At 43.9% G+C, this 15,767-nt stretch overlaps 1 pseudogene; it reads right to left on the minus strand.

Moving 5' to 3' along the window:
- Positions 1-9,727: 9,727 nt before the first annotated feature.
- Positions 9,728-10,645, minus strand: LOC119924031 (annotated as a pseudogene).
- Positions 10,646-15,767: the final 5,122 nt, after the last annotated feature.

Consider the following 15,767-nt stretch of genomic DNA (forward strand, 5'->3'; position numbering starts at 1 on the left):
CTAATCACCACCAGAGTTTTCTTTCTGGAAGCAAGTCATAGCTACATTTCCAATTAATTTGTAGGCAAAACGGGTGAAGGGGACATTTAGTAGAGATAGGATGTCAAGGAAAAAAAAGCAAGAAGCTCAAGGATATACTGCAGAATGGGCGAGGACATGAGTTTATATCTACTTGTCATTTGGGTGTAAGGATGTCACTATTGAGATTTTTATTGGTCTGTCTAAGTGTGACTAACAATTCCTTCCACACTGTGGGCATATAAAGATGCTCCCTTTCCCCCTTTTTGGATATTTGTTAAGTGTTTACTATGTGTCCTCCCTCTGCCCATCCACCAAGCTAGCTCTCTTCCTCCCTTCAAGGCCCTACTGAGAGCTCACCTCCTCCAGGAGGCCTTCCTAGACTGAGCCCCTTCCTTGCTCTCCCCCTCGTCCCCTTCTCCATCCCCCTCATCTTACCTCCTTCCCTTCCCCACAGCACTGGCATATATGTATATATGTTTGTACATGTTTATTACTCTATTTATTTATTTGTTTTACTTGTACATATCTATTCTGTTTATTCTATTTTGTTAGTATGTTTGGTTTTGTTCTCTGTCTCCCCCTTTTTGACTGTGAGACCACTGTTGGGTAGGGACTGTCTCTATATGTTGCCAACTTGTATTTCCCAAGCGCTTAGTACAGTGCTCTTCACACTGTAAGCGCTCAATAAATACGATTGATTTATTGATTGATTGATGTGTCAGGAACAGTTCTAAGCACCAGGGTAGATACAAGATGGTTAGGTTGGACACAGTCCGTGTTCTACATGGGGCCCATAGCTTTAAACCCCAAGCTCAGCTGGCTGCTGGCCTACCATGTTCAGTTAACAAAGACCTTGTGACTGTGTGTTTTGACAGAGGGCTGAAAACTTAATTCCTGGAGGACAGCTCACTGACCTTCCTCTTTGCAAATCTATAGCTGCAGAAAATAGGAAAGACCACTAAGAGGAGACCCTTTTATTAATGCCTCTCCATCACTCCTTCCAGTCTACAACTTTACAGGTTTCTCTTTGACCTGCAGACAGACATTTAAAGGGGATCCCATACAAGTTCATAGCTCTATTATAATGCTTAGGATTCTCTCTCCTTCTCTCAGAGGAATTTACTTTTTTTTCCTTGAAGCATGTGCCAGAGTAATAATAATGTCGGTATTTGTTAAGCACTGTTCTAAGCGCTGGTGGGGGGAATACAAGGTAATCAAGGTTGTCCCATGTGGGGCTCACAGTCTTAATCCCCATTCTACAGATGAGGGAACTGAGGCCCAGAGAAGTTAAGTGACTTGCCCAAAGTCACACAGCTGACAAGCGGTGTAGCTGGGATTAGAGCCCATGACCCCTGACTCCCAAGCCCGGGCTATTTCCACTGAGCCACGCTGCTTCTCAGCCATGCTGCTTCTCAGCCATGCTGCTTAACCCCTGTGTAAAGACACAGATAATCTCCCAGATAACCCCGGGCTTAACTACTTTGAGAAGCAGCGTGGCTGAGAAGCCACCACTATGACTCAAACCCTTGCTGCCTCACTCTCCCTCTGTTTTCTGTCCCACTATCCTTCATTTATGTAAGAAGACAATTTTGTTCTACTTGCTCTGGTCACTGTATTCTCAGACACTTTCTGCCCTTGTAGTAGTAGTAGTAGTAGTAGTAGTAGTAGTAGTAGTAGTTAGACTGCTAACTCCACGTGGGACAGGAACCGTGTCTGATCTGATTAACTTGTATCTATTCCAGCACTTTGTGTCAAACATTGATTTACATAGTTACTATCTATGAAGAGCCTGGAAAAAGTCATGAAATGTGCTGAAGCAACAATTGCCATAAAAATACAAATTATCAACTCTATGGTGATTCCAGTGACAATGTGTGGATCTGAAAGCTGGACAGTGAAAAAACGGGATAGGAAGAACATCGATTATTTTTTTAAATGTGGTGTTGGAGAAGGCTTTTGCGAATGCCTTGGACTGCCCAAAAAACAAACAAATGGAGTTCGGATCTAATTAAACCAAAGTGGTCTTTGGAAGGCTAAATGACTCGACATGGATTAGCATACTTTGGACACATAATCAGGAGGACTACTTCTCTGGAGAAGACGTTAATGCTAGGAAAAGTCCAGGGAAATCGTGGAAGAGGCAGACCGGCAGATAGATGAATAAAGACCATAACAACGATAAGCAGAAGAACCATTAGAAAGGTTGTGGATTATGGCAGAGGACAGGACGTTCTGGAGAAAGTATATCCGTGGAGTCACCATGACTCAGAAATGACTCGATGGTACTTAATAATAATGATAAATATGTCAAGCGGTGTTTTACATATAGTAACCCCTTAACAAATACCATAATTAGTAGTAGTAAGTGTAGGCAGTAGTAAGCAGAAAAGCAGCGTCGCTCAGTGGAAAGAGCCCGGGCTTGGGAGTCAGAGGTCTAATCCTGGCCCTGCCAGTTGTCAGCTGTGTGACTTTGGGCAAGTCACTTCACTTCTCTGTGCCTCAATTACCTCATCTGTAAAAGGGGGATTAAGATTATGAGCCCCATATGGGACAACCTGATCACGTTTTATCCCCTACCCACCCCAGTGCTTAGAACAGTTCCTCGCACATAGTAAGCACTTAACAAATACCATCTTTATCATTATTAATAATAGTAGTAGTATTGGTTTAGGGCTCGCTGGGTCTGATGCACTATACAGCGAAACTAGAGACCACACCCAGAAATATGACCTCATCCAACACCTGAGGAAGGAGGACCTAGAAGGTAAGTCAGCAACTCTCCCTGCCCACCACTCCTTCTACACTCATTCCATTCAACTAGCCCATCCCCCAACCTGTATGACAACTTTGGCCAATGTTCCACGTGGCTCCTACTAAGAGCCAGATATAAGCCTCCTACCTCAGAGGTGAAAGTTGGGAGCCTCCACCACACCTGCCCTCTGTTGGTCCTTAAGGTCATAGAGGCTTTGATCAGGGTGGATGGATGCACCCTATAACCTTGGATCTTGTTTTGATTTTTTGTCTGTCTCCTCCTTCTAGACTGTGAGCCCATTGTTGGGTAAGGATCGTCTTTATATGTTGCCGATTTGTACTTTCCAAACCCTTAGTACAGTTCTCTGCACACAGTAAGCGCTTGATAAATATGATTGAATAAATGAATGAATGATTAAAAAGCTCCACAAGATTTGGACTGGACCAGCCACTGTGAAGCTGTTCTAGGCCTGGCCAGGGTCCCGCATCCAGCGCATGTGGAGCATGTCCTTGTCAGATGATGAGTTCAAAGTAGAGAGGCCATTTTTTATGACATTTGTTAAGGGCTAACTATTTTCAAACAGTGTTTTAAGCGCTGGGGTATGTACAGGCCAATTAGGTCAGATGCATTCCCTGTCTCACATGGGTCTCACAGTCTAAGTAGGTATTGAATCCCCATTTTATAGTTGCAAAAACTGAGGCACTGAGAAGTCAAGTGATTTTGCCCAAGATTTACAAAGCAAGGAATTGGCAGAGTCAGGATTAGAATCCGGACCCTCTGACTCCTAGGCCTGTGCTCTTTCTGCCAGGGCACACATCTTCCCTACTTCCCCTGATCAATTCTATGGGCAATAGGTAAGTTTGAAACTGTTAATGAGACAAGAGTCCATGCTCAAGACAGACCACAGGGGAAACTGTGGGAGGGTCTTGGAAACTGTAAAACTGAAGAGTTGGAGAATGGAATTTCTAGCTGTAGTTCTGGTGGCCGGGAACAGAGGATTCTTTTGAGTCTTTCTTCTTCTCCCTTTCCTTCCCCACACTGAAGGTCACTTGTCACAGAGATAGAACTACAATTCCCACTGTCACCACCAACCTGCTGGAACAGGATGTCCTGATGTTGCCGCCTTCACTTACTCATTCCAGTGACTCATTCTAGAGCCTTCTCTGGAACATTGTGACTAGCCCCAACTCTACAGGGGGCTGGGCTATCGTTCTGAGCTGGGTTAGGGAGCACTAGGAAGTCTATCAGGCCTCCAGCTGACCTTGTCTCTTGGTCATCTGAACTGAAACTGTTAATGGTCTTTTGGCTTAATCTTCCCTGTCCATTCCTTTATGCCTGAGTTTCTGAGAGGCCACCTCTGGGCATATGCCTAGTGACCTTTACTGACCCCCTCCGCATAGGCAGCAGGGTTTTCCTGACCCCAGAGGCCAAAAATATGCAAGTCATGGGTGACAAGTTTCTGTTTATGTCTCTCAGGCTGTTGACAATATTAAATGCCAGGTAGTTGTGGTAAGAAACTTTTTTTTTTCACTTTCACCAATGATCCCATCTATCTTTCTCTCCTTGGGTTGGTCATCCCTAAGTCTCTTCCCTCCACTCCAACTCTTTCCTCCCTTCCCTCCAGCTCTAGGACGCTAACCATCGTCTCCTATCACCTTTCCTCCAGCCAGTCAGTGGTATTTATTGAGTGCTTACTATATGAGAGTACTGCACTAAGCTTCTGGGAGAGTACAATATAACAGAGTTCGTAGCCACATTCCCTGCCCACAGTGGGATTACATTCGGAAACAGCATGTCTCTTGCCCTTTCTTCCCCTTCCTTTCTCTGTTGTAGTTTCAGCACCTCATCATGAGCTTTTCTCCGGAGGTGAACTGTGGAAAAAATGGGAAGAGTGAGAAAGCAGGTAGGAGTTGAGAATCTTTTGACTCAAACCAAACATTTTCCATTCATTTTAAGAGGCTGTCTTTAGTGTGTGGGGGAATGAGAGGTGTGAGAGAGAGAAGAAAAGGAAGACTTGAATCTGTTCTGAAGGAGGGGCTAGAGGTAAAGTAAAGCAAAGTAGAGCTAAAGTAGAGCTGCTGCCCGGATTATCTTTGTCCAGAAACGCTCTGGACATATTACTCCCCTCCTCAAAAACCTCCAATGGCTACCGATCAATCTGCGCATCAGGCAGAAACTCCTCACCCTGGGCTTCGAGGCTCTCCATCACCTCGCCCCCTCCTACCTCACCTCCCTTCTCTCCTTCTACTGCCCAGCCCGCACCCTCTGCTCCTCCACCACTAATCTCCTCACTGTACCTTGCTCTCGCCTGTCCCGCCATCGACCCCCGGCCCACGTCATCCCCCGGGCCTGGAATGCCCTCCCTCTGCCCATCCGCCGCGCTAGCTCTCTTCCTCCCTTCAAGGCCCTGCTGAGAGCTCACCTCCTCCAGGAGGCCTTCCCAGACTGAGCCCCTTCTTTCCTCTCCCCCTCGTCCCCCTCTCCATCCCCCCGTCTTACCTCCTTCCCTTCCCCACAGCACCTGTATATATGTATATATGGTTGTACATATTTATTACTCTATTTATTTATTTATTTATTTATTTATTTTACTTGTACATTTCTATCCTACTTATTTTATTTTGTTGGTATGTTTGGTTCTGTTCTCTGTCTCCCCCTTTTAGACTGTGAGCCCACTGTTGGGTAGGGACTGTCTCTATGTGATGCCAATTTGTACTTCCCAAGCGCTTAGTACAGTGCTCTGCACATAGTAAGTGCTCAATAAATACGATTGATTGATTGATTGATTAGAGAAACACTTTCACACAGGTGCCTCTGCCACCCAGATTATCCAAAGATTCCCCAAGACAGGTCATGCAAACCTAGCTCCAGTGTTGTGATTCTGTTCTCGTCACAGCATCAATTGAACCAATTGGTGCATTATGTGGGTTATCTGGGGCTCGGTCTTTCTAACCATTATCTATCATTTTGAAAACCCTGGGGATGGTCAGTTCCTAACCTGGGTAGGGCCTGGATAGAGGGATAGAATGCATCATGATCCCGGGCCTGCCATGCCTATAAGGAATTCAACAGAGTCACATTAGCAGACAGAGCCCTCTCTGCCTAGGGAGAATCCTTTCATGGTCAATGGTGTTTACTGAGTGCTTACTGTGTGCAGAGCACTAAACTAAAAGCTTGAGAGAATACAGCATAACAGTAACTATACATATTCCCTGCACACAATGAGCTTACAGTTTGGAAGTCTCTTCTCCAATAGCTGGCTCCTCCAACGAGGAGGACCATTTTGATGGCAGCCCAGAAACCCATCCACACACCAGGGATCACCTAGCAGGACTCAGGGTTCCACTGCACCTCTATCCTGTAAGTGACCAAGAACTGTTTTACCAGTGGAATGGTTTCCTCTGGAATTAGAGTAAATGATTTTGCCTTTTGCACCCTCCTGGCTTTTTTTTAATGGTATTTGCTATGTACTTACTGTGTGCCAGGCAGTATACTGAGCCCTGGGGAAGGTACAAGCTAATCAGGTTGGACACAATCTATGTGCCACAAGGGGCTGCCAGTCTTAATACCCATTTTACCAATGAGGTAACTGAGGCACAGAACAGTGACTTGCTCAGGGTTACATAGCAGAGAAGTGGTAGAGCAGAAATTAGAACCCAGATCCTCTGACACCCAAGCCTGTGCTCAATCCACTAGACCATGCTGTTTCTGAGCTATTCCAAGTTCTCAAAAAGTTTGGCTGATGATACCAGCCTGGGCCATTAGTCCTTCCTACCTCCTCAGAGTTTCAAGGTGTCAGTTAGGGTAACTGATTCTCTCCCAACTCTCAATTATGTAGACTACTCCGTCACCTAGGATGAGATTTTGCACCAGGGGAGACAGTCTCCATTTTTGAGCAAGGCTGTGAAGCATGATGGGAAGTCTCAATGCCTTGGTCACCACCTCTGGATAGAGTCCCACCTTCCCTCTGAAATGCTTCACTGTAGATGGCACCATCATCCTTCCCATCTCACAAGCCTGCAACCTTGGTGTCATCCTTGACCCCGTGTCTCATTCACCCCACACATCCAATCCATCACCAACACCTGCAGGTCTCACCCCCACAACATCGCCCAGATCCACCCTTTCCTCTCCATACAAACCGTTATCTTGCTGACTCAATATCTCATCCTATCCCGACTAAATTACTGCTTCAGCCTCCTCTCTGGTCTCCCATCCTCCTATCTCTCCCTGCTTCACTCTATAACTTCACTCTGCTGCCCGGATTATCTTTGTATACAAACGCTCTGGGCATGTCACTCCCCTCCTCAAAAATCTCCAGTGGTTGCCTGTTAACTACGAACCAAGCAAAAATTCCTCACTCTCGGCTCCAATGCTCTCCATCACCTCGCCCCCTCCCACCTCACCTCCCTTCTCTCTTACAGCCCAGCTCGCACCCTCTGCTCCTCTGCCCCTAACCTCCTCACTGTGCCTCATTCTCACGTGTCCCGCTGTCGACCCCTGGCCAATGTCCTTCCCCTGGCCTGTAATGCCCTTCCTCTACACATCCGCCAAACTAGCTCTCTACCTCCCTTCAAAGCCCTACTGAGAGCTCACCTCCTCCAGGAGTCTTTCCCAGACCTAACCACCTTTTTCCTCTCCTCGCCATCCCCCCGCCTTACATCCTTCCCCTTCCCACAGCACTTGTATTTATTTGTACAGATTTGTTACTCTATTTTACTTGTACATATTTACTATTCGATTTATTTTGTTAAAGATGTGCATATAGCTATAATTCTATTTATTCAGATGATTTTGACACCTACATGTTGTTGCTTTTTGGCTGTCTCCCCCTTCTAGACTGTGAACCCGTTGTTGGGTAGGGACCGGCTTTATATGTTGCCGACTTGTACTTCCCAAGCGCTTAGTACAGTGCTCTGCACACAGTAAGCACTCAATAAATACGATTGAATGAATGAATGAATGAATGCTTCTAAACTTGATCAATCAAATGCTTAATAATTCCTTGGGTCTTCTTTTGTGATGGCACTTGGAACCAATACATTCTCTATCAAGTAATAGCTTATGTCCCTGAGAGAAAGGTAAAAACCAATTGACAAATTCATCCCTTTCCTTGTTCTTCTCTTGCCACCACAAGCACCTCTGTCTTTTCCTTTTCTCTCTTTTTTTAAAATGGTATTTGTTAAGTGCTTATTATGTGCCAGGCACTGTAGTAAGTGCTGAGGTTGAAACAACATAATCAAGTTGGACACAGTCCCTGTCCCTCATGGGCTCAAAGCCTGAATCTCCATTTTACCGATGAGAGAACTAAGGCACAGAGAAGTGAAGTGCCTTGCCCAAGGTCACACAGCCAATAAGTGGAGTATCCGGGATTAGAACCTGGATCCTCTGCCTCCCAGGCCTGCATTCTTTCCAGTGTCATGCTACCTCTCACAGTGGACCCAGACTGGTTTCTAACAGCTCTCATTTTCATGATCTGATGCATACTTATTCATTCATTCATTCATTCATTCATTCATTCATTCATTCAATCGTATTTATTGAGTGCTTACAGTGTGCAGAGCACTGTACTAAGCGCTTGGGAAGTACAAGTTGGCAACATATAGAGACGGTCCCTACCCAACAGCAGGCTCACAGTCTAGAAAGGGGAGACAGACAACAAAACAAAACATATTAACAAAATAAAATAAATAGAATAGTAAATATGTACACGTAAAATAGAGTAATAAATATGTACAACCATATATACAGGTGCTGTGGGGAAGGGAAGGAGGTAAGGCGGGGGGATGGGGAGGGGGAGGAGGGGAGAGGAAGGAGGGGGCTCAGTCTGGGAAGACCTCCTGGAGGAAGTGAGCTCTCAGTAGGGCTCTGAAGGGAGGAAGAGAGCTAGCTTGGCGGATGTGCAGAGGGAGGGCATTCCACGCCAGGGGGAAGACATGGGCAGGGGGTTAATGGCGGGACAGGCAAGAACAAGGCACAGTGAGGAGGTTAGTGGCAGAGGAGTGGAGGGTGCGTTCTGGGCTGTAGAAGGAAAGAAAGGAGGTGAGGTAGGAGGTGGCAAGGTAATGGAGAGCTTTGAAGTCCAGAATGAGGATTTATGCAAACTTCGATCCCTCAAATTGGACAGTGACCTATTTAAGCCACTTTATTTGGGCTGAGATAGTTTGCCAAGCAGTCCCAATGTCTCTGATTTGATCTTGGGCTCCTCCAAGTTGTTTTTGTTTTCTGATTTTCTTAATCTAGTGCAGAATCAATGAATGAAAGAACACTTGGAATGCCTTCATAGCTAAGTATCATGATATGCATGTGGAATGTTATCACGGATCATTATTCCTAATCTCCCTCTCCGATTGTTGATTGGCAAAACAATTAGCATTGATTTGTTTTGAAATTCACAGGGAATTCCCATTTTCTATGACCTGCTTTGCAGGAATCAAATTAGTAAACATCCCATTTTACTGTTAATGAATATGTTATGTCTGGTACAAAGTGATATTAGATGGGGCTATGGGAAAAGGAATGGTAAAAAGACAACACTCTGTTGCTAAATATACATTTATTTTATTCTTTAAACTAGAACAGATCTGACGGTGTGCTACTGAGCAGGCTCCTCTCATTTCTCCTCATTTGAGGTGAGAGAAGGATAAAAAAATAAATGAAAGCAGCCGTAACAGGAACAAAACCAGCTCTTTAACATGTAAAGATTGTTAAATAAGCTGAAGTGAGAACGAATACCTCTACAGCTAAGAAACTCTTTAGTAGATCATGTAGTGGTATTTCTTCAGCACCTACTGAATGCAATACACTACAATGAGCTTTTGGGAAATACAACAGATATATGAGACGTGCTTCACTGAGCTTTGAATGCTCTATACATTTTTCCTAAAAAAGTTACCTGAAATTCATGCTTGCCACTTCCCTTGTACAAATATTACCATTTTCACAGGGTGATGCCTATTTATCTTCAGAAGTCAGTTTTCTGCTCCATAGCTTCCTGATGGCATTTTTCATCTGAACATTTCTCAGGGTGTAGATGGGGGGTTTAGCATAGTGGTTATAATCGTGTAAAATACTGCAATAGCTTTATCCAAGGGGAAGGTGGAGGCAGGCCGCATATATATAAACATACACGGAATGAAGAACAGGATGACGATGGTGATGTGGGAGGTGCAGGTGGAGAGCGCTTTGCGCCTACCCTCTTTACTGTGTGTTTTCAAGGAGCGCAGGATCACGGCATAGGAAATCATCAACATGATGAAGTTTAATAGACAGATCAACCCACTGTTGGTGGCTACAAAGAGGCCGAGGGTGTGGGTGTCCATGCAGGCAAGTTTCAGCAAAGTGTTCAAATCACACATGAAGTAATCAATGACGTTGGGGCCACAGAAGGGTAAATTTATCATGAAGAGAATCTGGATGGTCGCGTTCACCAGGCCCCCCATCCAGACAACCCCTATCAGCACACCGCACATGCGCCAGTTCATGATGGTCGTGTAATGCAGAGGCTTACATATTGCCACACAACGGTCATAGGCCATCACTGTGAGGAGAATAACTTCGGCCCCACCAAATAAATGCTCTCCAAAGACCTGAGTCATACAGCCTTTGAAATCGTTGGTTTTCTTCTCACAGAGAAAGTCGATGATCAGTTTAGGTGTGTTGACAGAAGAGTAGCAGTATAAATGACAAATAGGCCAGGAAGAAATACACGAAGTAGTCCAAAGTCTAACTGGCAGTTATGGTTACCACAATGATCATATTTCCCACCATGGTGATGATGTAGTTGATTAAAAAGACAACAAAGATGACTTTCTGCAACCTTGGATTCGGTGTAAGTCCCAATAGAATGAATTCTGTGATGTCGTTTTCCATTACCCATCAACTCAGGATAGGCAATGAAGGTACAGGTGAGAGCTGCAGATTCTGTATAGAGAATGATGACCTTGGCTAGTTTTGCTTTGAAACGATCAAGTTACAGAACCCAAAGTACCACATCTAGCATCTTGTCAACTTTCTCCGAACCCCAGGGCAAGATGTGAAAGTATTTACTGTACTCAGTTCATGCAGTGGGAAATTGAAGCAGATCAGGTTAACGTAACCTAACTCCTCAAAGCTGATGGACAATTACTCTGCTCACTTCAAAGACTTATTGAAGGTACATCTCCTCTAAGGGGCCTTCCCTCACTAAGCCCCCCCTTTTCTATTCTCCCTCTCCCTTCTGCATCACCCTGACTTGATCCCTTTATCCATCCACCCTGCCCATCCCCATAGCACTTATATAGATTTCTGTAATTCATTTATATATGTTAATATCTGTCTCTCCATATAGACTGTAAACTCAATGTGGGCAGGGAGTGTCTATTTATTGTACTCTCCCCAGTTAGTACAGTGCTCGGTACACAGTAAGCACAGTAAGCACTCAATAAGTAGTGATTAAATGAATGAATGAACTTACCCAGAGGTGTCCTAAAAGGTCAGTGATGGAGTTGGCAACACAGTCAATATCTTCAGAGCCTTTTTGATGTAGTCATCCCTGAAGTACACTCTGCTTGATTTTCATGCCCTTTTCAATAGACAAGCTCAGTAATTCTGACTATTCTTGTCTCAAAAATGCCAACTGATAATCACATTCACATTCCCCTTAAAAGAAAAGTGCATTAGGCTGATAGTTCAGAACTTTCTAAAATCCTGGGCAGAGGATGGTAAACCAAATGTTTAGCAGACAAGAGACCTACAACCTTTTGTATTCTCCTGATGCTGTTCTACGATTATTTCTCCTCTTATGGCAGCCCTAGGTTTCTTCCTCTTCCTTATGGGATCAGTGAACATATATTTTCCAGAAAAAGAAGAAATGACAGTTCTGCCAAGGAAACAGATTGTAGGTAACCCAGGAACTCACATAGAAACATGAAATACACAATTAACCCAAAATTTAATATAAAACAATAGCAGACTCCCTTCCCAGTGATAGGAGTGGTAATTGCTACCTCTCCAACTTCTACTGATGGTAGGGCCAAGCTTGAAGTCTCTGTTATAAGTTTTAATGCATAGATATTGGTACAAACAAAATATTGGAAGGTGGTATCCAAACTTTCAAAAACAATCAAGCTCTGGGAAAAGACTTGAATAGTGGTTGTAGGCAGGAATTGTGTCTGCCTGTTGTTATACTACACACTCCCAAGTGGTTAGTACAGTGCCTTGCACACAGTAAGTGCTCAATAATTATGATTGATTGATTGGTAGTCCTTTTTTGTAAGGTATTTTTAAATACTTACCATGTGCCAGCACCGTACTAAGTGTTGGGGTAGGTACAAGCTGATCAGGCTGGACTCAGGCCCTCTCCCACATGAGGCTCACAGTCTTAATTCCCATTTTACAGGGTCCAAGTTCCCACAGCAGACACGTGGCACAGCTAGGATTAGAATCCCAGTCCTTCTGATTCCCAGCCAATGCTCTATCCGCTAGGCCACACTGCTTCCTAGGTCCTTGGTGGCAAATGCACAGTAGCCCTGCTGGAACAAGGAAACTTGGATAGGTCTCGATGTGGACAGTGAGTAGATGGGAATGGATTTAGGAAGCTATCAAGCTGGGGGGCTCAGCAAAGTGACATCACCAAGATTAATACTACTACTAATAATAACAACAATAACAACAATAGTGGTATTTGTTAAGCATTACTCCGTGCTAGGCACTACACTAATGCTGGGGTGGATACAAGCGAATCGGGTTGGACACAGCCCCTGTCCAACCTGAGGCTTACAGTCTCAATACTCATTTTACAGATGAGCTAACTAAGGCCCAGAGAAGTGAAGTGACTTGCCCAAGGTCACACAGAAGACAAGTGGCAGAGCCGGGATTAGAACCCATGACCTTGGTTGATAAAAATGGCAGCGGGTTAAAGACTACTGACCACAAAATAGGAAATGCATCAACACCTCCGAGCTCCTGATAATCAAAACAAAATATTTGTTTACAAAATCCTGCCAAGGGATTTATAGTTCAAGCTAGGTTAGGAAGATAAACAATGGTGGGATATCAGAGTGGAAGAGATCAGGTACATGCTGAATGTCACAGTCTAAAGGCAAGGGAGAACAAGGAGGGAATTGCCATTTTACAGATGAGGACTCAGAGGGACAGAGAAGTGAAGTGACTTGCTCAAGTTCACCCAGAAGACAAGTGGCAGAGTTAGGTTAAAACTCAGGTCCTATGACTCTCAATCCCATACTCTTTCCATTAGGCCACACTGCTCCCAGTTGCAATATGTTTTAAAAAGAAACATTTCAAGTCAGTATCAGGTGAATGTAAATAAGACCTAGAAATATACTCGAATACTTTTTGAGCTATACGAAGAGAATCTATTTGTAGACACCACCAAAAATATTATAGAGTAATGATGAAAATGTGGTTTTTTTAATGTGAATGCAAAATAAAAATCAGGAAGGCTGGAAAACTTACACTAGTCAGATTTGTTGATGCTGAAAAGGTCTGAAGGAGTGAGGCTTTATCTTATCTTTCCACTTACCTCTTCACATGGTAAAGTCCTTTACAGATTAAAGACAAAATAGGGCTTTAAAGCAGAAAGTTCAGATTGTCTAGCCACAAAGTCATCAGTCAGGAATTCATTTTAATAAATCTTCTCGGGGAAATGCATTTGGTGGTAGAAATTCACATCCTGTTCACCAGACCTCTTTGCTCATTAAGGAGACAGGACAATGAATAGACCAGGGAGGACATTCTGAACATCCCCTTTTCAAATCTATAACCACAAAAGAGGAAAAAAATGGAGTTAATAACTCTCCCTCCAGCCCTACTCTCAAATTGCTCTTACTCAGATTATTCTTTGGGTTACAGAATGACATTTAAAGTTGCCTCTACAGGAGTGTGGAGACCTGTTGTAATACTTAGGGATCTGAGTCTCTGTAGAATTTCTTACCTCCCTTTCTGATAGGGTCTTTATGCCAAAAGCAATAGGCTTAAGGCTTAAGCCTTATGTGAATTTGGCTAGCTCTTTGGGAAAATACCTGTGTCCTTGACTAATTGGTTCTTTTCATTACGAGCCTTGTCTTATAAGAGGTTCTTGGTTACTTTCTTGAAAGTGGCACTGGTTATTATGTAGACTCTGACATTAACTCCCATCATGGGGGCAGGGGATGAGAGGGCTCAGCACCCTGTGGATATGTTTTGAACAATAACAACCCAAGGTTGCATCATTTGACTGGACTGTCCCTGATGCTATGTCTATTCTGTGAATTCAGAGAAGATTGCTGCAGTCCCCCAATGAATTTATTATCTTCCATGTGAGCCTAACTGGGGTTCAGACTCTGAAGAGACTCTTGGGGATGAAAACATCAGCAAGGTGAATTCCTACTGTGGACAAAACATCTGCCAGCGGTTCATCCAACACTGAAGTTCACAAAAGGGGTTCATTGAAAGGTGCACTTCCCTTGAGAGCTTTTGATAGATTAGAGAGCCTTCCAATCTCTGCCATTCAGAATGGCAGAGCCGCCCCAGGTGATTGACAGCTGCTGCTGGGAAGTCCCCCAAGTCTTCTTTCCTACCCAGTCTAGAAATTCCCAGCAATGAGGAGCCTCTATCTGCAGGCTGGACCAGAAAAGAGAGGCAATGGACAGACCACCTAGATAGATAATAGTAATCATTATGGTATTTATTAAGCTCTTACTCTGTGCCAGACACTGTATTACGTGCTGGGGTGGGTAGAAGCAAATCGGATTGGGCACAGTCCCTTGTCCAACTTGGGGCTCACCCACATATTTGGTCTTTTAGTTGTCACTACAGTGAATCTTAATCTTTGCAATACTTCTTGTCTCTCATTTTGTCATTTTCGCTTCCTGGAAATCTCTCAGGTCTGAGGGGAGATGCAAAGCTCTTTCACTTGTACTACCCACACCACTGTTATCTTATTTTTTGTACATTTTATCTTTGTGTGTGTTTGTAACCTACATCCACCCTGCCCATCAATGAGTGGCAGCAGTATTTTATTCTATTATAAGCCCCATGCTAAACCCCTAAACATACATTCTGAGAAATTCATAAGTGAAAAGCTTCATGGAAGAGGTATGGTGCAGGAAAGTGACTGCTATCATCCATAAATGTCTCAATACCAAATTAATTTATTGGTATTTGGAAAAATTTGCTAAAATAGATTTTCTGTTGATTTTTTGAGGAGAAATTTCCCCACTATTGATCAAGAGGATGCTGGACACTGAAATAACTAGATCATACATGCAGACAAGCACAGTCACCTTTCTCTCCCAAGTTTCATGTTCATATTAATGTCAGTCTCCCCATCTAGACTGTAAGCTCATTATGGGCAGGGAATGTGCCTACTAATTCTCCTGTATTACATTCTCCAAAGTGCTTAGAAAAGTGCCCTGCACACACTAACCACTCAGTAAATACGATTGTTTGATTGATTGTTGGCAGAGAGAATGGGTGATCCAAGAGTCATGTCAACGAAGTCAAGTCTTCTCCATGTTCGGTAGCTATCACAAGGGAGTAGTGGAGAACACCTTCCCTGCCCCTAAACCTGGATTCAGAGATGCTGAGATGTTTTAATTCTTTTGGGGGAATGATTTGGGCTGGGAAATAGATAGGGAGGGTTAGGGCTGCGGTGATTTGCTCCAGCTGTCCTTAGCTCCTCCAAAATGTCCCAGACTTAGCCTTTCACCTCATTGATTTTTCAATGCTTCGAGAGGCCTTACTTTGGCCAGCAAGCGGCCAGGACCTGCTGGTTGTGAGTGGCCAGTCAATTCTCTGAAGTAACCAAATGCAAACCTCCTATAGAGATGGAGAGGGATAGAAGGAAGAGTTGAGATGTTCTTTCAAGCAAGAGAGGAAGAATCAAACTTTACTTGTAAACTTCAATTTCAAATTTTGCTTACAAATGGGTCTCCAAATTTTAGATCCTGCTGGACATGTTCCCTCTAGTTATTTTTAGCATATCCCATGGCTTGCTGGAAAGAACCCGGGCTTT

This window comes from Tachyglossus aculeatus, unplaced genomic scaffold (assembly GCF_015852505.1).
Source record: "Tachyglossus aculeatus isolate mTacAcu1 unplaced genomic scaffold, mTacAcu1.pri scaffold_78_arrow_ctg1, whole genome shotgun sequence".
Classification (NCBI taxonomy): Eukaryota; Metazoa; Chordata; class Mammalia; order Monotremata; family Tachyglossidae; genus Tachyglossus; species Tachyglossus aculeatus.